This window comes from Suncus etruscus, chromosome 15, assembly GCF_024139225.1.
Source record: "Suncus etruscus isolate mSunEtr1 chromosome 15, mSunEtr1.pri.cur, whole genome shotgun sequence".
Lineage (NCBI taxonomy): Eukaryota > Metazoa > Chordata > Mammalia > Eulipotyphla > Soricidae > Suncus > Suncus etruscus.
The window spans coordinates 13947284-13971646 of NC_064862.1; the positions used below are offsets into that span (position 1 = coordinate 13947284).

General features: G+C 41.0%; 2 non-coding genes across 2 annotated transcripts; both read left to right on the top strand.

Moving 5' to 3' along the window:
• Positions 1-10608: 10608 nt before the first annotated feature.
• On the top strand, positions 10609-10716 carry LOC126031711 (U6 spliceosomal RNA). The gene has a single exon (XR_007503544.1). It is a non-coding gene; the product is annotated as a U6 spliceosomal RNA (small nuclear RNA).
• Positions 10717-16730: 6014 nt separating this feature from the next.
• LOC126031804 (U6 spliceosomal RNA) lies at positions 16731-16834 on the top strand. The gene has a single exon (XR_007503630.1). It is a non-coding gene; the product is annotated as a U6 spliceosomal RNA (small nuclear RNA).
• The last annotated feature ends 7529 nt before the right edge of the window (positions 16835-24363 follow it).

The following is a 24363-nucleotide window of genomic DNA, read 5'->3' on the forward strand; positions in this document are numbered from 1 at the left end:
GAGGTCTGCCAGCTGCCTGCCCGTGCTGCTAAAAATCCAGCTCCAGGAAGGGAGAGAGACCCTCCCAAGCCCGAAGGACAGGGATTTAAGCCCAACCTAGGCCGGTCCCCAGACCCGGCCTGGGAGTGGGGAAAACCCAGGGTGCCCCATCAGCTCCTCCCAGAAACCCACCTGGAGATCCGGAGGAAAGGGGGAGAGGGGGTTCGGGTGACCCAGGTCCGGGCCCCCCACCCTAGGCCAGGCCAAAAGGCCGCTGGCACATACGGAGGTCTGCCAGCTGCCTGCCCGTGCTGCTAAAAATCCAGCTCCAGGAAGGGAGAGAGACCCTCCCAAGCCCGAAGGACAGGGATTTAAGCCCAACCTAGGCCGGTCCCCAGACCCGGCCTGGGAGTGGGGAAAACCCAGGGTGCCCCATCAGCTCCTCCCAGAAACCCACCTGGAGATCCGGAGGAAAGGGGGAGAGGGGGTTCGGGTGACCCAGGTCCGGGCCCCCCACCCTAGGCCAGGCCAAAAGGCCGCTGGCACATACGGAGGTCTGCCAGCTGCCCGCCCGTGCTGCTAAAAATCCAGCTCCAGGAAGGGAGAGAGACCCTCCCAAGCCCGAAGGACAGGGATTTAAGCCCAACCTAGGCCGGTCCCCAGACCCGGCCTGGGAGTGGGGAAAACCCAGGGTGCCCCATCAGCTCCTCCCAGAAACCCACCTGGAGATCCGGAGGAAAGGGGGAGAGGGGGTTCGGGTGACCCAGGTCCGGGCCCCCCACCCTAGGCCAGGCCAAAAGGCCGCTGGCACATACGGAGGTCTGCCAGCTGCCTGCCCGTGCTGCTAAAAATCCAGCTCCAGGAAGGGAGAGAGACCCTCCCAAGCCCGAAGGACAGGGATTTAAGCCCAACCTAGGCCGGTCCCCAGACCCGGCCTGGGAGTGGGGAAAACCCAGGGTGCCCCATCAGCTCCTCCCAGAAACCCACCTGGAGATCCGGAGGAAAGGGGGAGAGGGGGTTCGGGTGACCCAGGTCCGGGCCCCCCACCCTAGGCCAGGCCAAAAGGCCGCTGGCACATACGGAGGTCTGCCAGCTGCCCGCCCGAACTGCTAAAAATCCAGCTCCAGGAAGGGAGAGAGACCCTCCCAAGCCCGAAGGACAGGGATTTAAGCCCAACCTAGGCCGGTCCCCAGACCCGGCCTGGGAGTGGGGAAAACCCAGGGTGCCCCATCAGCTCCTCCCAGAAACCCACCTGGAGATCCGGAGGAAAGGGGGAGAGGGGGTTCGGGTGACCCAGGTCCGGGCCCCCCACCCTAGGCCAGGCCAAAAGGCCGCTGGCACATATGGAGGTCTGCCAGCTGCCTGCCCGTGCTGCTAAAAATCCAGCTCCAGGAAGGGAGAGAGACCCTCCCAAGCCCGAAGGACAGGGATTTAAGCCCAACCTAGGCCGGTCCCCAGACCCGGCCTGGGAGTGGGGAAAACCCAGGGTGCCCCATCAGCTCCTCCCAGAAACCCACCTGGAGATCCGGAGGAAAGGGGGAGAGGGGGTTCGGGTGACCCAGGTCCGGGCCCCCCACCCTAGGCCAGGCCAAAAGGCCGCTGGCACATACGGAGGTCTGCCAGCTGCCCGCCCGTGCTGCTAAAAATCCAGCTCCAGGAAGGGAGAGAGACCCTCCCAAGCCCGAAGGACAGGGATTTAAGCCCAACCTAGGCCGGTCCCCAGACCCGGCCTGGGAGTGGGGAAAACCCAGGGTGCCCCATCAGCTCCTCCCAGAAACCCACCTGGAGATCCGGAGGAAAGGGGGAGAGGGGGTTCGGGTGACCCAGGTCCGGGCCCCCCACCCTAGGCCAGGCCAAAAGGCCGCTGGCACATACGGAGGTCTGCCAGCTGCCTGCCCGTGCTGCTAAAAATCCAGCTCCAGGAAGGGAGAGAGACCCTCCCAAGCCCGAAGGACAGGGATTTAAGCCCAACCTAGGCCGGTCCCCAGACCCGGCCTGGGAGTGGGGAAAACCCAGGGTGCCCCATCAGCTCCTCCCAGAAACCCACCTGGAGATCCGGAGGAAAGGGGGAGAGGGGGTTCGGGTGACCCAGGTCCGGGCCCCCCACCCTAGGCCAGGCCAAAAGGCCGCTGGCACATACGGAGGTCTGCCAGCTGCCCGCCCGTGCTGCTAAAATTCCAGCTCCAGGAAGGGAGAGAGACCCTCCCAAGCCCGAAGGACAGGGATTTAAGCCCAACCTAGGCCGGTCCCCAGACCCGGCCTGGGAGTGGGGAAAACCCAGGGTGCCCCATCAGCTCCTCCCAGAAACCCACCTGGAGATCCGGAGGAAAGGGGGAGAGGGGGTTCGGGTGACCCAGGTCCGGGCCCCCCACCCTAGGCCAGGCCAAAAGGCCGCTGGCACATACGGAGGTCTGCCAGCTGCCTGCCCGTGCTGCTAAAAATCCAGCTCCAGGAAGGGAGAGAGACCCTCCCAAGCCCGAAGGACAGGGATTTAAGCCCAACCTAGGCTGGTCCCCAGACCCGGCCTGGGAGTGGGGAAAACCCAGGGTGCCCCATCAGCTCCTCCCAGAAACCCACCTGGAGATCCGGAGGAAAGGGGGAGAGGGGGTTCGGGTGACCCAGGTCCGGGCCCCCCACCCTAGGCCAGGCCAAAAGGCCGCTGGCACATACGGAGGTCTGCCAGCTGCCCGCCTGTGCTGCTAAAAATCCAGCTCCAGGAAGGGAGAGAGACCCTCCCAAGCCCGAAGGACAGGGATTTAAGCCCAACCTAGGCCGGTCCCCAGACCCGGCCTGGGAGTGGGGAAAACCCAGGGTGCCCCATCAGCTCCTCCCAGAAACCCACCTGGAGATCCGGAGGAAAGGGGGAGAGGGGGTTCGGGTGACCCAGGTCCGGGCCCCCCACCCTAGGCCAGGCCAAAAGGCCGCTGGCACATACGGAGGTCTGCCAGCTGCCTGCCCGTGCTGCTAAAAATCCAGCTCCAGGAAGGGAGAGAGACCCTCCCAAGCCCGAAGGACAGGGATTTAAGCCCAACCTAGGCCGGTCCCCAGACCCGGCCTGGGAGTGGGGAAAACCCAGGGTGCCCCATCAGCTCCTCCCAGAAACCCACCTGGAGATCCGGAGGAAAGGGGGAGAGGGGGTTCGGGTGACCCAGGTCCGGGCCCCCCACCCTAGGCCAGGCCAAAAGGCCGCTGGCACATACGGAGGTCTGCCAGCTGCCCGCCCGTGCTGCTAAAAATCCAGCTCCAGGAAGGGAGAGAGACCCTCCCAAGCCCGAAGGACAGGGATTTAAGCCCAACCTAGGCCGGTCCCCAGACCCGGCCTGGGAGTGGGGAAAACCCAGGGTGCCCCATCAGCTCCTCCCAGAAACCCACCTGGAGATCCGGAGGAAAGGGGGAGAGGGGGTTCGGGTGACCCAGGTCCGGGCCCCCCACCCTAGGCCAGGCCAAAAGGCCGCTGGCACATACGGAGGTCTGCCAGCTGCCCGCCCGTGCTGCTAAAAATCCAGCTCCAGGAAGGGAGAGAGACCCTCCCAAGCCCGAAGGACAGGGATTTAAGCCCAACCTAGGCCGGTCCCCAGACCCGGCCTGGGATTGGGGAAAACCCAGGGTGCCCCATCAGCTCCTCCCAGAAACCCACCTGGAGATCCGGAGGAAAGGGGGAGAGGGGGTTCGGGTGACCCAGGTCCGGGCCCCCCACCCTAGGCCAGGCCAAAAGGCCGCTGGCACATACGGAGGTCTGCCAGCTGCCCGCCCGTGCTGCTAAAAATCCAGCTCCAGGAAGGGAGAGAGACCCTCCCAAGCCCGAAGGACAGGGATTTAAGCCCAACCTAGGCCGGTCCCCAGACCCGGCCTGGGAGTGGGGAAAACCCAGGGTGCCCCATCAGCTCCTCCTAGAAACCCACCTGGAGATCCGGAGGAAAGGGGGAGAGGGGGTTCGGGTGACCCAGGTCCGGGCCCCCCACCCTAGGCCAGGCCAAAAGGCCGCTGGCACATACGGAGGTCTGCCAGCTGCCCGCCCGTGCTGCTAAAAATCCAGCTCCAGGAAGGGCGAATTCATTTTTCTTAAACATGGAAATATATTTCCTGACTTCTATACTATGAACATTAGTTTTCATTTTATAAAATTATGGTTTCAGACACAAAAACTATGAATAAAGGTTAGAATAAATATTTTTAAACTAAGTCTAGAGACAGGGTCAGGATGCCTAGCATGTAGCCCAGGGGTCTTCAAACTTTTTAAAGTGGGGGCTGGATTACGGTCCCTTAGAGAGCTGGAGGGCCGGACTATATGAACTACTAATTCCTACTCACACTGCACATATCTTATATAAATAAAATGAAAACCATTTATAAATAAACAGATCACGCACCAGTATTTCAATGGGTACTGTGGGCCAGCTTTTGGCTAAAGAGATGGTCAATGTCTGGTTCCATATTTGTCACTGCCAGCCGTAACAAGTGATGCAAGTGGGCATAAGTTAATCTTGATCTGGTTGGAGAGTTCAGATGTTTCATCCTTGAAAAAGTCTATTCACAGGCATAAGTGCTACCAAAGATGGTTACCATTTTGAGTGCATGGTTCCTGATATTTGGAAATGTCTCAGAGGGGAGAGATGCATAGAAATTCAAAAGGTTACTTGACTTAAATGCGTCTTTCAGAGAGTCACAATTCTGCAGTTTAGCCATTTTCATTTGTTAAATTGTACGGACATTTTAAATCTCAACAGAAAATGTGTTACGAAAAAGCTGTATGTCCTGTTCATGGAGATGAAGCTCTTTGAATCTAAATTGAAACTACTTTTGCAACAATTCTAGTGAAGCCAGACATGTTTCCTTTGGGAATGCAACCAATGGTTTGTTCACTGACAGTTTTTGAGTTGTTGGGAGATGACTGAAGTTTTCCTCTTGTACTTGTTTGATGAGAAGTCCTAATTTACTTCAAATGCTTTCACATGCTATGTCATATCACAGATGAGCTTCCCCTTGCCTTGAAGTTGCAGATTGAAACTGTTGAGTAGCTCTGTTATATCTGTCAGAAAGGCAAGGTGTCATTTCCATTCTGCATCATTGAACTCTAGTACTTCTTGGTTTTTTGAAAGTAGAAAAGCTGTAATCTGCAGAAGTAAGCCATAAAAACGTTTCAAAACTCTCCTTCTACTCAGCCAACGGACTTCTGTGTGGAACAGAACATCTTCATGGGCAACATTATCTCAGATAGAAATTCCTGAAATTGTCTGTGGTTTAGTGCATGAGTTCTAATGTAATTAACACAAGATACCACAATTTTCATAACAGAGTCCCACTTCAGTGATTTACAACACAGCGCTTGTTGGTGGATGAGGCAGTGTATGGCAATTGGATGAGGATGGTTATGTTTGTCCATCTCTTGTGTATGTGAACAATTACTCCTCTCTTAGACCACACCATGCTAGGAGCACCATCAGTTGTTACACTGACTAGTTTAACCCAGTCCAGCTCCAAATCATTCACAGTTTGGCAAACCTTTTCAAATATATCCACTCCGGTGGTTGTACCTTTGATATTTCGAAGTGCAGCAAGCTCTTCTGTGACTTCAAAATACTCATTTGTCCCATGCATATAAATGAGAAGTTGGGCAGAATCACGAACATCATTGCTTTTGTTGAGTGCCAAGGAAAAATAGCAAAGTTTCTTTGCAGAGTTTTGCAAATGGTGCAGCAAATTTTCTCCCATTTCTTCAATCTTTCATGCCATTGTAACTCCTGAAAGGCTCACTGTACTAAATAAATTGGCCTTCTCTGGACACATCTCTTTGGCAACAGAAATAAGGCATTCTTTAACAAATTCTCCCTCCACAAATGGTTTGCCATTGCGTGCTATTAGCTTGGCAACTTGAAAACTTGCCCGCAGTGAGGAAGTATTTAACTGCTTCTGCTTCACAAAAGTATTTTGCTGAGTCGTCAGTGTATGTTTCAGTTGTAATATTTTATCTTTTCTCACTTCTCCTACCAAACAATCATATTTATCTTTATGTTGAGTTTGATAGTGGCGTCGCAAATTGTATTCTTTGAATACAGCAACTATATTCTGGCATATCAGACACACATAAAAAAGTAATCGTAAGTCCACTGTTCTTTGAATATTCTACACTCGCCGTCAATTTTATTTTCTTGACATCATTGTTTCCTAGGGATTCCAAACTGATATTAGAGAAATACAAATATATGTGTATATATACACACAGTGTATGAACCCCCATTAGTCCCTGATGTGAACACTTACCCCTTGCAGGCTTTTCTAAGCAGACCAGCTCAGGCCCTGATAGTTCAGTTATATCTCCCTATATAATGCCCAAATTGATACGTTTGGAATCAGCATGTGAACACTGAAAAGGAATTGCAAAATGCATATAAAATTTTCAATGTAAACCCTTTAAAATGCTTCAGCATCGAACCCCTAATTTTCCACATGGGTAATTCAGCACCGAACCCCTAGCCTCCCAACCACTGCCCACCCTCTAACTTTGATTTCAGCACTAAACGCCTCACCACCCCCAAAGGGGAATTTTCATATGAGTCACCCACAGCCCAATTGGGCAGAAACCCTCATCTGGCAAAAATTTATTTCTATGGCACTTTTGACTGACCTTTGGTAGTGGAGGGAGTGGAGGAAAACCTCACTGACAGGCAGGCACAGCACACAGACACCACGTTGCTTGGGGGGTGGAGCAGGCACCTTTTTACATCATATAGTCACCACATGTGGTACTCCTCGCCACGAGGTGTCCGGCGCCCTCCAGGAACATCATCAGCAATGCAAGCACCAAGCACCAGGTGCAAGGGCGCATCAGTGTCCCTCTCTACAATGACCTCATGCCCACCCTCCCAGCACACAACATGCCATGGTCAGAGGCTGTTGATGTCATCCCTGAGAAACTGTGATACTGAGTGTATATGCTGGCAGGTATCTTGGCAACCAAACAGCACACACTGCTGGCTGGCAGAATCAGACTCCTCTGCAGGCCGCATGTGGCCCACGGGCCATAGTTTGAAGACCCCTGATGTAGCCAAATCCAAATCTCAAGCACCACATATGGTACCCCTGGTTCTGTAACGGTTCACTCCTGTGCACAGTTAGGAATAGTCATACTAAGTATTGTTTGATATGGCCAAATACTCTCTTAAACTTTCATTTTTTCATTTTGCAAAAGCAAGGACAGAATCTGAAATTTACACGTTGAGATCCCTAAATTGCTAATATTAATTTATTTTCTCTTGTTTCTATTATTTAAAATTAGATCTCAAGGGGCTGAAGTGATAGCACAATGGTAGGATGTTAGCCTTGCATGCGACTGACCCAGGATGGACCTGGGTTCAACCCCAGCGTCCCATACGGTCCACTGAGCCAAGAGTGATTTCTGAGCCGATAGCTAGGAGTATCCCAAGCATTGCCAAGTGTGACTCCCTCAAACAAATTAGATGACAAGAAAAATTTCACTAGTCATTCAAAAGAAGTCTGAGTTCATCTTTTTGCATATAGCTAAAAAATTTTAACAACACCTATTACTGAAGAGATTTTTCTTGCTCCACTTTCTTGCTTTTGTTCCTTTGTTCTGTTATATAAATATTAACTGTATACATACCTGATGAAATGTCACTATTCTACTGATTTGAGGGCCTTTACTCCAATACCATACTCTTTTAATTACTACTTCTTTGTTGTACAGTTTAAATTTGGGGAAAGTGTTGCCTTCCATCTTTTTATTGTTGTTGTTGCCATTTTAATAATGTTAACCCTACTAATCTATAAGCAGGATATGTGTTTAAATTTTCTGTTGTCCGGTTTTTTTTTTTTTGAAGTAGTGTTTTATGATTTTCTTTGTATAAGCCTTTAACTTCTTTAGTTAGGCTGATTATAAGATACTTGATTTTTTGAGGCAGGATCTTGAATTCAATTTTCAAAAACATTTCTTTCTCATCTGTTATTTTTTTATATAAAAAGTTATAGATTTTGCATATTAATTGCATAGCCTGCCACTTTTTAATATAAATTTATTGCTTTTAGAAGCTTTTTTGTAGAATCTTTAAGATTTTCTAAATATCCTCAAATAATAATTGCTTGACTCCTTCCTTTCCTACTTGAATGTACATTTTTTTTTCGGCCTAATTGCTGAGAGAAGTACATTCAGTACTTTATTAAATAGAAGTGGTGAGGAGCTGGGGAGATAGCACAGCAGTAGGGCATAGAGGTAGCATAGCAGAAGGATAGTGGTTAGAATCCCAGCATCCCATATTCTCTCCCAAGCCTGCCAGGAGTGATTTCTGAGTGTAGAGCCAGGAGTAACCCCTGAGCAATGCTAGGTGAGAGTGGGCAACCTTGTCTTGTGTCTGATCTTAGAGGAAAAAATTTTAATGTTTCCTCATTGAATATAATGTTTGTAATGGTATTATGATAATCAACTATGACTATGAGAAAAGTTTCTTTGATTGCCATTTCGTTTAGGTCTCATAAATTTACAGCATGTAATAATTAAAAACCTTTTGACTATGTATTTTAGGTATTATTATATTTAAGAGATGGTGTCTATATAGATTAAGCATAAGAGAAGAAAGAATAATTAAATTTAGTAAATTTTGAGCAATTAGTAGTTAAGAATTTATTTTATGACATTTAAAAGCATGTTGTAAATACATTGTATATGCAGTCATTCTTGAAGTTATTACATCTCAAAAGACTAGTTATTAAAAAATTTATTGTGCGGGCCTGGAGAGATAGCACAGAGGTGTTTGCCTTGCAAGCAGCCGATCCAGGACCAAAGATGGTTGGTTTGAATCCCGGTGTCCCATATGGTCCCCCGTGCCTGCCAGGAGCTATTTCTAAGCAGACAGCCAGGAGTAACCCCTGAGCATCGCCGGGTGTGGCCCAAAAAAACCAAAAAAGTTTTTTATTGCGCTAGTACTTTATTTTTATTATGTGCCTAATTTGATGCAGAAAATGTACTTCTAAAATGACATATTCTTCCACTATAGCTATGAACTTGTGCATTGCAAGCAGAAAGCAAATAGAATAAAAATGTAAAATGAGGGACTGGAGCAGTGGTACAGTGGAAGGGTGTTTGCCTTGCACACAGCTGACCTAGGACAGAACCCGGTTCAATTTCTTGGCTTCCCATATGGTCCCCCAAGCGATTTCTGAGCGCGTAGCCATGAGTAACCCCTGAGCATCACTGAGTGTGGCCAAAAAACAAACAAAAGAAAAATGAAATGAGGTTGCTTCACCTATTCCGTAACTGCAAAGAAACATGCTTGTAGCGGGCATACCATATATGTAAAACATATATAATATGAGCATCCTATAAGAAGGCAAACTAACCTTACAGATCTACTATCTGTATGTCATGATATGCACCTACATTCTCCATCTCCAGCCCCCCAATAGCTCCTCACACATACTTTGCTCAGTCTTTTCGGCAGAGCTAGGAAGTAGATGTTATTACTCATTGTTCATACATGTTGTATTGTTTGGCACTGCACATATATTGAGTAGAGAATTCAAAGTGGGAATCCCTTACTCCAAATGTTACTGTCAATTATGTTCATTGTATATCACACAAAACTATGTAAGTTTGAGTATTTTTAGAAATAAAATCAAAAGGAAAACTCTTGTCTTGATTTTGATTCAGTGTGAAAAAAATTAGTCCTCTGATAAAACATCCCAACAACAAGATTTCTTATGGTGTTTGAAAACCTTATGTCAGAAATTTTAAGATTGTTTCAAGTTTGACCCCAAGATCTAAACAAACAAAAACCGGTACAAGGAGATAAGAAATCGTGAGTGAGAAAAATGACAACCAACATACAGAAGCATGTGATACTTCAGGATTAGAAAGGATTAAACTGATATCAAAAAAGTACCTTGAAAATGACTTAAAATTTAACAGCAACGTTGTAATTAGCAAAACCCAAGAAACAATAAAAACGAATCAACTATTCTATAACAAACAACTAATTTTTTGAAATGAAAACACTGAAAATGAGAGTCCAGAGATTAAATAGATCCTTAGATAGTTAAAGGACTCAGAGAATGATTTTTTTTTTTTTTTTGGTTTTTGGGCCACACCTGGTGGTGCTCAGGGGATACTCCTGGCTGTCTGCTCAGAAATAGCTCCTGGCAGGCACGGGGGACCATATGGGACACTGGGATTTGAACCAACCACCTTTGGTCCTGGATCGGCTGCTTGCAAGGCAAACGCCGCTGTGCCATCTCTCCGGACCATCAGAGAATGATCTTGATAAAATTTTTCATAATTCAATGTGATAATGGAAAGAAAAAGGCTAATAAATTTGAAGCATAAAGCGATGACTTATATATATATATATATATATATATATATATATATATGACTAGATACAATATAAATAAAGAAAAAATTTGATGAAATAATGGCTTAGCATTATGAGAACTATTAAATGCATTCACACCTCAAATTTCTAATTATCAGCAAGTTAAATCATACCTCACATCATTGAAAACATACCTCAATGACAGAGTGTAGCTCTCAAATATATAGAAAGAGAAAATATTGATCTATGACTAGATGAAGCACTCAGAGGGTTAATGTTTCATTAGTAACAAAAAAGGATAAGAGAGGTGCTCGCTTTGGCAGCACATATACTAAAATTAGAACGATACAGAGAAGATTAGCATGGCCCCTGTGCAAGGATGACACACAAAAAAGGATAAGAGTGTAGATATTCTCTTCAATATGCCGAGGAAAAAATTAGCTTTAAAACTCGAAGTTCTAGATTTAGAAAAGACACCTTTTAGTAATGAGAAAACATTACTGACACCTGTCAAGCTAAAACTGGAAAAAACTTTTTAATGCACTAGACACTACCAGTAATTCTAAAGTATATGTACTTTAGGTAGCAAGAAAATAATCCTAGTGGGAAGTTCTAACATTTATATATCAGTGATAAGCAAAAAAAAAAAAAACAAATGAGGAATAAATCTAGCAAACTCTTCTTCATAAAATAGTGACATTTTAATGTAACTCATTTGTAATACTATAAAATTATGCCAAATTAAAATATTAAAGAAAAAGACTAGCATAGACTGGAAATAGACTAGACATAGAGTTAAAATGTTCACAGGACTTGTATTTAAAATTTTTTAAACTATATTTTGAGGGGAGTCACACTGGACTGTACTCAGGGCTTAGTCCTGGCTCTGCACTCAGGGATCACTCCTGGGATCATTTAGAGACCCTATGGATTGACCAAGATAGCCATATGCAAGATAAACACTCTACCTGCTATTCTATTACTCTGGCGGGATCTGCACATTTTAAGAAACTAGAGAAAATTGATCTCATGTTTAACAGAATAAATGTTAAAATTTCTAAAGTAGAGAGTATAATTTGCATATAGAAGACTGGACAAAAAGTGGGGGAAAAGGCCAGAATGTTAGTACTGCAGATAGGCACTTGCCCTGCATGTCATAAACCTTAGTATACCTTGTGGTTGCCCATGCTCAGTGATTCCTGAACTCAGAGCCAGGCATAACCCCTGAGTAACCCTCCAAAAAGTGGGATAAATCTGTAAAAATAAATAAAGGAACAAGAAGAGAAAAAGAAAAAGTGAGAAACAAAAATATAAAACATATATATAAATCTGAACTCTCAGTGACCATGTAAAATTATATTACCTAGTTTAAAAAGTGATTTGCTGGATGAGAAAACAAAAGTATTTATTGACCATTTTTAAAGATAAATCTCTAAAGAGTATGTTTTCAACCATAACATCTGAAGACTTAATATCCCACCTAGTGAATGAGAAATGCTATTAATATTTAATAAGAAGAATTCAGAGTGCATATAGCAACGAATGTACTTCATAACAAAGAATTCTCCAGGACTAAATTTTCAAGAATCAGAAATTTAAGAGAAAAATATCAAAGTAAAATAATTTTAAAACACATCACAAATACATTAATTGTATTAATTGTATCAAATAGCCCTTGAGCTTAAGTAATTTCCAAAAAATGGGGTCACGGGACCTGTGAGATAGCACAGTGGTTGGGCGTTTGCCTTAGATGCAGGACAGTGGTTTGAATCCCGGCATCCTAGAGCATCCTCAGAGCCTTCCAGGAACGATTTCTGAGCGTAGAGCCAGGAGTAACCCAGAGTGCTGCCGCATGTGACCTCCGCCCCCCCCCCAAAAAAATGGAGTCACTTGGGGCTCTTCTTTATGGTCTCCCCTTCGAAACCCAGGATGATAAAGTAGCTATTCCTTTGAATAGTCATGATCATGGCAGGGGGCACTTTATACCAGCAATTGTATCCTTCTTGAAAGCTAAGTACTTTGTTCCTATGTACAGATAATTTATTGTAACTTCTCCTAACCCTATAAACCAAAAGGATATCAGAGATGCATTCCTAATCGCTGTCCAGATGGAGAAGAATAGAAGATCCAATAAATGGGAAGAATGGCTACTACACAATATAGGTTTTGAGACAAAAATATTGTGATAGTTAAATAGGATGTCAATTCAAAATTTGCTTCACCCCATAACACAAGTAAAGCAAAGAATCAACAAAATGACAAGAAAACTAAAAACAAACATAGGGAGAACTTTGCTTAGTGACCATAAAAAGTTTAGGTTCTCCAGCAAAAGGAGTTTACAATTCCATACATTTCATTCTCTGATCACTTAGCCTCCTCCTCGATAGCAAGGTCTTCACAGCACAATTAAGTGAGCTGCTCATCTCTTAATATCAGTAGTTATATGTAAAATAATTGCAATTCTCAGCTCAAAACTCCTATGAGGTCCTATCTCATTCAATACAAAATGAAATATCTTTACAATGACCTTTAAGGCACAACACAATTGAACTTTTCTCCCATTTATCTTTCTGACCTGATTTATTGCTCAGCCTTTAACTCAATTTGCTCAAGTCATCCTATTCCTACTATTTGGAAACACAAGGGACTAAATTGTATCTCTTCTCTGCCTTCTACCTTCTACCTCCCCTACTGTATTCAACTATATGTTGAAATCTATTCCTTCACTTTTCCAGAATGAGACTAGGTTTGGAGATAAGACTAAAGTATTTACTAATTCAATATTCGGCGATTGGATAGAATCAAACTGAGGCCTTCTTTTAGTTTATTTGTTTGGGGACTATATCTAGCTATAGTCAGGGACCATATGTAATACTGGGATTGAACTAGGATCAACAGCTTAAAGGTAATTGCTTTAACCTTTATTTCTCTGGCCTCTGACTGATAACTTATAAGAGGATATTAGAGCACAGAGAGACACCAGGGACTGATCCTGTCTGCACAGAGAAACTAGTATTGAAGAGGTAGCAAGAAGGTAGCCATGTGCAAACCTGGTGTCGGAAGACACCAAACCTGACAACATCTAGATCTTAGATTTCTCACCTCCAGAGCTATGAGAATAATTTCTGTTGTTTATATCACCCATACCGCATGAGTTTGTCTACCAACCTGAACAAATTCAGAAACATAGTCCAGGCATTTACATTTGTTCTTTCTACCTAAAATTATTTTTTCTGCAAATAAACAAAGATCTTTACTAATGTCAGGTAGGTCTTTACCCAAATAATGTCTCTTGTATATACTTGTGTACCCCCTATGCAGAAGTAAATTTCCTCCCAACACTTTCCATTTCTCTTCTCTGCTTTATTTGCTGTGAGGTAACAATTACATATGAATAGATGGTGGCAAAAGAAAGACAAAGGGACAATCTACATTGAGGACTGGTTCTCATTGTACATTGAAATGTAGCTGGCTACCAGTACAGTGCTCTTGGTGTGTAGCTCCAACCTAGAATAGGTTTCAACCTCATTTAATGACTAAGCAAGAGTAAAAATGCTTTTCAAGGTACTGGGAAAACACCCATTCTGAAAAAGGATAAAGCAGAGAGAGGGTGAGACCAGAGGGAGGAGAAAGCTCAGATACTCAAAAGGGAGACTCAGAGTACTGCCAGTGGTGTTCACTCACCCCACACAGTGCCCCTACTTTCACTTTCTTGTTTCTTTACATTTTTAATTTTGTTTTTCTCACTGGTCCATCACTAGAATGTAAGATCCACGAGAGCAAGATATTAGTCTGTTATTTTACTGATTTAATTATGGGGTTAGAAAGTACTTTTCATAACAACTCGTTAAATATTTTTCAAATACATTTCAACAACTCTTTATCAGCTACCTGTATATTAATATAATTAATATTAATTAATCAATGCACGTCAATGCATATTAATGCATATTCATTTACTAAGTGATTTGTTAAAAGACCATACAAAGGAAGTAAATTTTATTGTCAAAGGGTTGGAATGCCTATTGAGTGGGCTTGGAGTCTGGAGAGAACAGAGTCTATCAGTAAACTCATCATGAAGTAAAGCAAATTTGTCATTTTGCAGAACTTCATAACAATTTCAAAATTTTATATAGCTAATAATACTTACAATGAAGCAAAATTTTTTATTTCATTTGTCCAGGGTTGCATTATAAATATTCTCTTCCGATGGAGAGGTTCTTCTACATTTTAGAAATTCTTCCATTGGTTAGTCATAATAATAATTTTTTTTTGGGTCACACCCGGCAATGCTCAGGGGTTATTCCTGGCTCTACACTCAGAATCACCCCCTGGCAGGCTCGGGGGACCATATGGGATGCCAGGATTTGAACCAGCGACCTTCCGCATGTAAGGCAAACGCCTTACCACTGTGCTATCTCTCTGGCCCCAAGAATAAATATTTAATAATAACCTACACTTAACATTGTGAAGAAGAATCTTGAGAGGGTGTGTATATGTGTGTATATGTGTATATGTGTGTGTAGCTGAATAATTCAGATAAATTTTTAGGTTTCATCAAAATACTTTAACGTAAATAAAGCAAGTTTTGTTTGCCTTCTTTTATCACCTAATTTACATTTCACTCTATAGTAAATGGATTTGCTTTGGGGCAGTCACCATTGATTTGAATTTAAATATATACTTCCTTTTGTTCTGTGCTCATGCATAACACAGGAACACAATTATGCACAAAACATATTATTTTAAACAAATAAGCCAAGTTGAAATATTTCAGAGGATTTGACTTTTGCCAACAAGATGAAATATGGTCAGGAGTAATTTGAATATATTTCATAACATAGAAATTAAAAATTTTAATTGATCTTGACTTAAGTTGGTATAAGCTTTTGGAATACTAGGAGACTACTTGTAAACTATAGTGCTCAAGCCTATATTCCATTTGTATCTTCTTTTTTCTGTATTTATAAAATTATAATTGAGAAACATAAAAATTAAGGACATTAATTTTATTCTTGTAAGGCTAGATAAGATAATGTATTTAAGCTGTTTTCAAAAATTAACTGACAGTATATGTGTAATGAACATTACCTGTCATTAATGTCACATCTTTTGGTTTAAATTTGTGTGTCTCTATGATTTATATATATTCTTTTTGTTAGGAAGAGTTTTTTAAAAACATAATAATGCATAAAAACCCATAACCTAAAAAGGCACTCATCTTCTTTATAAGAATCTATGTAAATAAAACTCAAATCTCATAAATCTGAAATGTCTTTTTGTCCTTCATCAGTAGATCTAGAAGGACAAATTTAAAAAGAAATTGATAATACAATTTTTATTTTATTTTATTTCACTTTATTTTTTGGTTTTTGGGCCACACCCGGCAGCACTCAGGGGTTGCTCCTGGCTCTAAGCTCAGAAATCGCTCCTGGCAGGCTCGGGGGACCATATGGAAAGCCGGGATTCGAACCACCTCTTTCTGCATGCAAGGCAAATGCCTTACCTCCATGCTATCTCTCTCTGGTCCCAGATAATACAATTTTTAATACTAAAATGGACATTAATTTTTGCCAACTTTGAACCCAGTAAAATCAATAGTAAACCAAACAAGGGGCAAGAGAGAAGTACAGTAGAAAGGTATTTGTTTTTTTTTTGTTTGTTTGTTTTGTTTTTTGGGCCACACCCTTTTGATGCTCAAGGGTTACTCCTGGCTAAGTGCTTAGAAATTGCCCCTGGCTTGGGGGGACCATATGGGATGTTGAGGGATGGAACTGCTGTCCTTCCTTGGCTAGGAAGACACCTTAACTCTAGCGCCACCTCACTGGCCCCTAGGAAGTATATTTGTCTTGCATTCAGTGGACTTGAGTTCAATTGCTATACCCCAACAAGAGTCATTCCCAAATGAATAGCTAGGAGTAAGTCCTAAGCATTACTGGTGTGAGCCAAAACAAACATACATACACACACATACATATATCTTTGTGAGAATTTATGACACCATGAGAATATGTGTGCTTAGAGAGCTTGTATGTCTAAAACTCATTTCCTCCTTTCTAGCTAGCATATACATGAAATGCATGGAACCCCCAACTTCCTGCTCATTTACCTCAAGTAAATCCTCTCTTAAAGAAAGCTACCTAAGCCAACCTCTGATTTTGTATACACACTTAGGAAGAGGCTCAGCCAAGGAAAAACATGTTGAGGAGAAGGGTTGTACGTGTAGATTTGAATGTCCACCTTTGTGCACAAAATACGTCATTAAGCAGAATCAAACTTGGGATGAGAGGTAAAAAAAAGTTTAATAGAAGTGGACCTTAGTGAAAAACAGCTGGCTCTGCTATTAAGTGCCATCCTACTACACTATAAAGTCCAAGAATTCTGCATTCCAAATTAGCACCCCAGGTCTTTCTTTAAAAACTTGTTTTAGTGCTCTTTGGCAGCACATACACTAAAATTGGAATGATACAGAGAAAAATCAGCATGGCCCTTATGCAAGGATGACACAAATTCTTGAAGCATCTGATATTTTTGAAACATTAACTAAGATATAAAGGCTACCCAAGGAATTGTAGAAACTGTTTACCCAACACCCACTTGATAAAGAGCTAATATCTAAGATATAAAAGGTACTGACAGAACTTAACAAGAAAAAACATCTACCCTCTCCAAAAATGGGAGAGGAAATGAACAAACAGTTCCTCAAAGAAGAAATACAGATGGCCAAATGGCACATGAAAAAATGCTCTACATCACTAATAATCAGGGATATGCAAATCAAAATAATAATGAGGTATCATCTTATGCCACAGAGATTGGCACACATCACATAGAACAAGAACAAATAATGCTGGCATGGATGTTAGGAGAAAGAAACTGCTGGTGGGAATGTGCTGACTAGTCCAGCCTTTATGGAAAACAATATTGATATTCCTTATAAACTAGAAATCGATGTCCATATAATCCAGCTATAATACTCCTAGGGATATACCCTAGAAACACTAAACCACAATACAAAAATGTCCTCTCCACTCTTGTGTTCATTAAAGTACTATTTACAATAGCCAGAATCTGGAAACAACCCAGGTGTCTAAAGAAACAGTGATACATCTATACAATAGGCCGATTGCTGCCTAATGCCATTGCAAGCAGCTGCTACCTGATCATTGGCTGTGGCTTTTGTGACCAAACCTACCCAGAAGCTTCTGTGGAAGCTACGTGATCGGAGGTGAGCTGGGACAGTTAAAGGAGAGTGGAGCCATAGGAGCCACCAATCCACTTTTCTCTGTGGCAGTGCACATATTCTATTCAATGAATCCTAGCACAACACTCAGAAAACATCACACTACAGCTGCAATAATGGGGAAACAACACAGGCCAACATGAAGATGGCAGCTCTGATGACACTAAAAGTGCCAGCCACCTATTTAACCTCTCAGATAAGGAATTTAGAGAAGAAATATGAAGTCTGTTCATAGAACTCAAAGAAAGCATAGATAGAACTTAATGGACAACAAATAAAAATCAAGAGTATATAAAAATAGAAATCAGAAAACTCCGAACTAAAATAGCAGAACTGAAAAGGGGGAGATCACAACAGAGACTGCAGAGATTCAAAAGGTATTCAGAGACTACTTTGAGAAACTCTATGCCACAAAACATGAGAACCTGGAAGAAATAGATAAACTCTTGGGCTATTATAATCTTCTACAGTTAAACAAGGATGATCTAGCATATCTAAATAGACACATCACTATTGAGGAAATTAAAATTACAATAAAAATCCCCCCCCCCCAAAAAAAATCCCAGGCCCAGATGAATTCACTAACAAAATTCTTTCAAACCTTTCAAGAGAAACCACTACCAACCCTTTTTTGGCTCTTTCATGAAATTGAAGAATCAGGGCCACTTCCAAATAGTTTTTATGACACTAACATCATCCTGATATCAAAACCAGATATGCTGCAAAAAAAAAAAAGAAAAGAAAAGAAAACTACAGACCAATATTCCTGATGAACACAGATGCAAAGATCCTTAGTATCATTTTGTAAAAAAATGAAGAAGAAAAAGAGGATCTGGAAAAATAATGAACATGTAGAAAATGAGATCAACAAATAGATTCATTAATTTACCATCAGAAGCTTTATTAAAGCTGTCAGTTTACTGAAAAAAATTAATATTTATGAATAAAATATGTTGGGTTTTATATCTGCTATTGTTTAGTAATTCACTTAATTTTTCTAAGGCTCCATTTTCCTAGCACCATGTTGGGATCTAATATCTCTACTTCCATGATTAAAGAAGATGAGATGTGCTGTGGAAAAAAGAATTTGAAATTTAAAAATATAATAATAAACACATGCCTTTTACTCTACAAAATATATACCATAAGGTCTATTAAAATGTATTGTTTTAATACCCTATGATTAACTCAATTATATATATATATATGTATATATACAAAGTTATAGTCTAGACTTCTGTTTCCAATATAAAATTATTTTTAAATATTTATGTTTGGAATGCAAAATATTTCAATTTATATTAAATTAGCATTACATTTTTGTAATTCATGCCTCTAACTATTTTGAGTTGAAAGTCAATTGTATTAGGTATAAATCTTCTATAGGCCCTTTGGCTTATTCCCAAAGAAGTCTAGGACAGAGCATAAAAATAAGGCATAAATTTTAATTCTAAACTGTTTTGGTACATCTACTTTTCTCAGACAGCATGAAAAGTATCAGAGACAACAACAACAACAACAACAAAAAAAAAAAAAAAAGAAAAAAAAAAAAAAAAGAAAAGAAACCACCAAAATTTGTACACCTCAGTCTGAGAAAGGAGATGGCAGACAATTTAGTTGATATTAGAATTGGAATGTGCTATAATTTTAAAAAAAAAATCACTTTTTTTTTTTTTTACAAATAGGTTAATGAAAAACATTTTGTTCTGAGGATTTGCCTGCTTGGTGGATGGATGATGGGATCAGCATAACATTTCTGATTCAGTGGCTATGAAAGGAAGAAAAGTAAACTCTTTCATGTTTGAGAAGGGCTGAAGAATGAGGTAAGTTGTCAAGAACTAGATAAATTCTGGACAAAGAGGAACATAAAATTCTTCTGAAACAGGAGTTGTGTTTAGTAATCAGTAGAATAATAATAAGCCTAGGAATGTTATAAACAAATGTAATCTAGGCAGATATGGTTAATACATGATTGATCACAGTTGATCATTCCCTTTGCACTTGGGCTCCAAATTCTACTCTTGATCTTGGACAAGTTATTTAATTTTTTTGTCTTTTTTAAAATGGAGTTCATCCAAATATATATCAAATAGTTGTTAAGAGGACAAAAGAAAATATTCAGAAGTGGGGGAAATCTTAAAAAAAATTGGCAAATAATGTGAGAGATCAGTAAGTTCAGGGAAAAAAACTAGTGGGAATTTTTTGGAAAAAAATCTGTCAGGCAGGACTATGAATTTAGAAATATCTGTACAGATACATCACTAAGAAGACTTATTATTACCGATTCTTCAACTTGTGGAATGTCTATTCTGGTCTCTCTGTGAGGCACTTATTTTCTTTTTTTTAATTTTTTATTTTTAATTATGAGAAAAATGATACAAAGAGGACAAGGTAAAGTTACAGTGAAAGGACAATTGCCCATAAACAGAGTTCTCAGAAGAAATCCCCTTTCTGACGCCTAAATATTGAACTTACAGTCAAAGAACTTAGAAAAATAAGGCAGAACCCATGTACAATTACTTTGTCCACAAGTCCCCAGATTATAGTACATTATAACATTTCTTAGCAGTACACAAAGCAATCAAAGCCATGAGATTTATGTGACTCCTTAAACATTGAAGGCATAGTATTTTTTTATATTTTCATGTGCATACATATTAGTTTAAGTTAACATCAAATGTTTAAGAGGTTTTTTTTTTAAGGGTTAGTCAAAAGGGCCCAGTAAAAACGGTGTTAGAGTGGCAAATATTGTTTGCATAGGCCCACCAAAATATGGGGGACATGGAAAGGAAAAGCCTTGGTCTAAATACAGGAGACCCCTACCCCTGAAGTTTCCTGGCATAAGACCAACTCTAGGCTCCAGACAAACTACTTTGTTCAATCCAAGTCATTGTCTGTAGTGCCAATACAGGTTTCTGTATTAAAGATCCTGGAATCTGCACATCCTACATTGAAGTCAGGCTGGTATGGAGTATCCTCTAGTTTCACCTCACAATTAAGGGGCAATACAGAAAGCCCTGTCCAGCAAGCAGGTCATTGTTTTTGTTAAGTGTTATCAGTGTTAAGGGAAGTCTCTTTTGAGTAGGTCGATGGAGGCACTTATTTTGTCTCAAAAATCATCCTCCCCTTTCTGTCTTTTACACTATTTCCTTCAAGAGAGTTCAATTAGCCCATAGTAACTTTGTCAAGCAGAATAATAAATACTATCTTCCATTTAATTTAAACCAGATAGACCAACTAGGTTTTATTCCAGGAATGCAAGGATGGTTTAACACACATAAATAAATAAATACAAGACACTATATCAACAAAAGAAAAAAAACATATGATCATATGAATAGATGCAGAGAAAGTATTCAATAAGGTCCAAAATCTATTCTTGATAAAAACTCTCAACAAGATGAGAATGGAAGGAACTTCTCTCAGTGTAGTAAAGGCCATCTACCTCAAGCCAATGGCAAATATTATTCTCAATGGAAATGAACTAAATGCCTTTTCTATAAAATCTGGTACAAGACAAAGCTGTCTCTCTCACCACTCCTTTCCAAAATAGTGCTGAAAATTCTTGCCATAGTGATTAGGCAAGAAAAAGATATCAAGGGCATTCAGATAGGAAAGAAGGAAGTCCAGCATTCCCTGTTTGCAGATGATATAATACTATATTTAGAAAATCCTAATGATCCAATAAAAAAAGCTTCTAGAAACAATAGATTTATATAACAAAGTGGAAAGCTACAAAATTAACACTCAAAAATAATGGCCTTTTTGTACAACAAAAATAATAGAGTAGAAATGGACATCAAAAACAATCTCATTCATTTTAGTGTCACACAAACTCAAATACCTTGGAGTCAACTTAATTAAAGAGGTGAAGGACCAATACAAACAAAACTACAAAACCCTGCTTCAAGAAATAAAAGAGGATACAAGAAATAAACATGCACACCCTGCTCATGGATTGGGAGGATTAACATAATTAAAATGGCAATACTACCCAAAACCTTGTACAGATTTAATGCAATTCCTCTATGGAAATCCATGACATTCTTCATAGAAGTGGAATAAACACTCTTGAAATTTATTTGGAACAACAAACACCCATGAATAGCTAGAGCAACCCTTAGGAAAATGAATATGGGTGTTATCACTTTCCCTAACTTTAAATTGTATTGCAAAGCAACAGTAATTAAAACAGCATGGTATTGGAATAAAGATGACCCTCAGATCAATGGAATAGACTCCATTGAATAGAATAGAGTATTAAGAGAATGTTTCCAAGATAATCCATCAAGTAATATTTGATAAAGGGGCATAAAATGCAAACTTGAGCAAGGTAAGCCTCTTCAACAATGGTGTTGGGATAACTGGTCAGCCACATGTAAAAAAGCAAACTCAAACTCAGACCTCCACCTAACACCATGCATAAAGGTTAAATCCTAATGGAATAAAGACCTTATATTAGACCTGAATCCATAAGGTATATATAACAACATGTAGGTCAAACACTCCATGATATTGAGTGTAAAGGCATCTTCAAAGAGGAAATACATCACTCCCCAAACAAGTGGAAGTGGAAGAGATAAACAGATGGGACTATATAAAGCTGAGAAGCTTCTGTACCTCAAAGGAAATAGTATACAAAGGTCAACCAAAGAATGGGAGAAGCTATTCACCCAATACCCATCAGATAAGGGGCTAACATCTAAGATATACAAGGTTCTGACAGAACTTGACAAGAAAAAAATCTAACCCCATCAAAATGGGGAGAAGAGATGAACAGACAACTACTCAAAGAAGAAATACAAATGGCCAAAAGACACATGAAAAAATGTTCCACATCACCAATCAGGAATATGCAAATCAAAACAAAGAGGTACCATCTTACACTGCTGCTGACGTGTTGTGTCTCAGCAATTCTCATGGGTCATAGTATTTCCACGAGAGGAAATGGATGAATATGAAATATGAACTAATGATACCACACGCAGTATATGTGGGGTCAACACATTTCTGGCAGGAGTGTGACAAATTTAATCTTCAGGCAAGGGAGTATATAAAGGGAAAAAGAGGCAGTCATAACATAAAAGGAATGCAAACATTTTTTTCCTTCAAAGTACAGGAACTATCAATGTACATTGTTTGATCTTAGAACAAATACACATAGCTTTAGGTGGTTTGTAACCTTAGACTAGAATAGGTTTCAGTTAGGAGTCAGAGGATAAAAGGAAGGCTAATTTCTTACACATCAAAGTAGTTCTTGACCCTAGGTGTCATTACTGATATAAATTAAGGAATAGCAGAAATCCTGGTTTTCTTCCTAATAACAAATATCCCTAACCTGAGGGAAATAGTAGTCTAGCTAGGGGCTAAGACCCACTTCCTATGATCTGGTAATAGAAAGAGATAAAACTTATGAAAGGGGTACAGAATTATACCTAGTAAAATAGCCTAATTCTACACTGGCAACCTGTATGTAAGTGCGTGTTCAAAGTGATAGGGAAAGTCCCTGAGGCAAAATCATTTGCTGTGGTGCTCAAAGGCAAGGAGAGAAGACCATTGTCTTGAAGCTGCCAAGTTTTGGCTTGGCCTTAGGAAGCAAATAGGCTGACAGAAAGAGAGGTACTTGGCTTGGACTTTGAGTTGCAAATATACTTAGCCAGCAGGGAACTTGTAGCAGATTACTTTGGTACTGAAATTTCTTTAGACTGCAAGGATAACTGAGGCTGAATTTCTGTAGTTAGCAAAGGAGACAAAATCAAATGAAAGGAAAAGAGAAATTTAATGTCACCGCCATGTCAGAAATATAGCCAGTAATCCACGCAAGGGTTATGATTGACTTCTCCAACGGGACTTCTGGCTGAAATATTTCTTGGAAGGAAAATTAGGCACTGCACCAGGAAAGCCAAAAGATACATCTGGAGTGTGCCTCCCTTGATAATGGAGACATGCATGCTGCATGCCTTGACATTACACCACAGAGGCTGGCACACATCACAAAGAATAAGAACTATCAGTGCTGGCAAGGATGTGGGGAGAAAGGAACTCTCATTCACTGCTGGTGGCCATGCCGTCTGTTCAGCCTTTTGGAAAACAATATGGAGATTCCTCAAAAAATTGGAAATTGAGCTCCTATATGATCCAGCTATACTATTCCTAGGTATATGCCCTATGAACTCAAAAACACAACACAAAAATGCCTTCAGCACACCTATATTCATTGCAGTGTTATTTAGAATAGCCAGAATCTGAAAGAAACCCAGATGCCTGACAACAGATGAATGGCTAAAGAAACTGGGCTACATATACACAATGGAATATTATGCAGCTATCAGGAAAGATGAAGTCATGACATTTTCTTATACATGGATGGTCATAGAAACTATTATGCTGAGTGAAAGAAATCAGAGGGAGATAGATAGACACACAGAATAGTCACTCATCTATGGTATTTAAAAAAATAAAAGACAGTATGGTAATAATACCCAGAGACAATAGAGATGAAGGCTGGAAGGACTATCCCATGCATGGTATGAAGCATGCCACAAAGATTGGTGAGTGTTGTTAGATAAATAACTACACTAACAACTACCATGACTATAATAATGAGTGAGAGAAGTAGAATGCCTGTCTCAAATACAGGCAGGGGTTGGGGGAAGAGGGTGATGTGGGCATTGTTGTCGGGAATGTTGCACTGGTGAAGTGGGGTGTTCTTGTTATGACTGAAGCCTAACTACAAAAATGTTTGTAGTCAAGGTGCTTGAATAAAGATATTATTTTAAAAAATTATTTAAGGGACAAGACATGGATGACCTGGGTTTT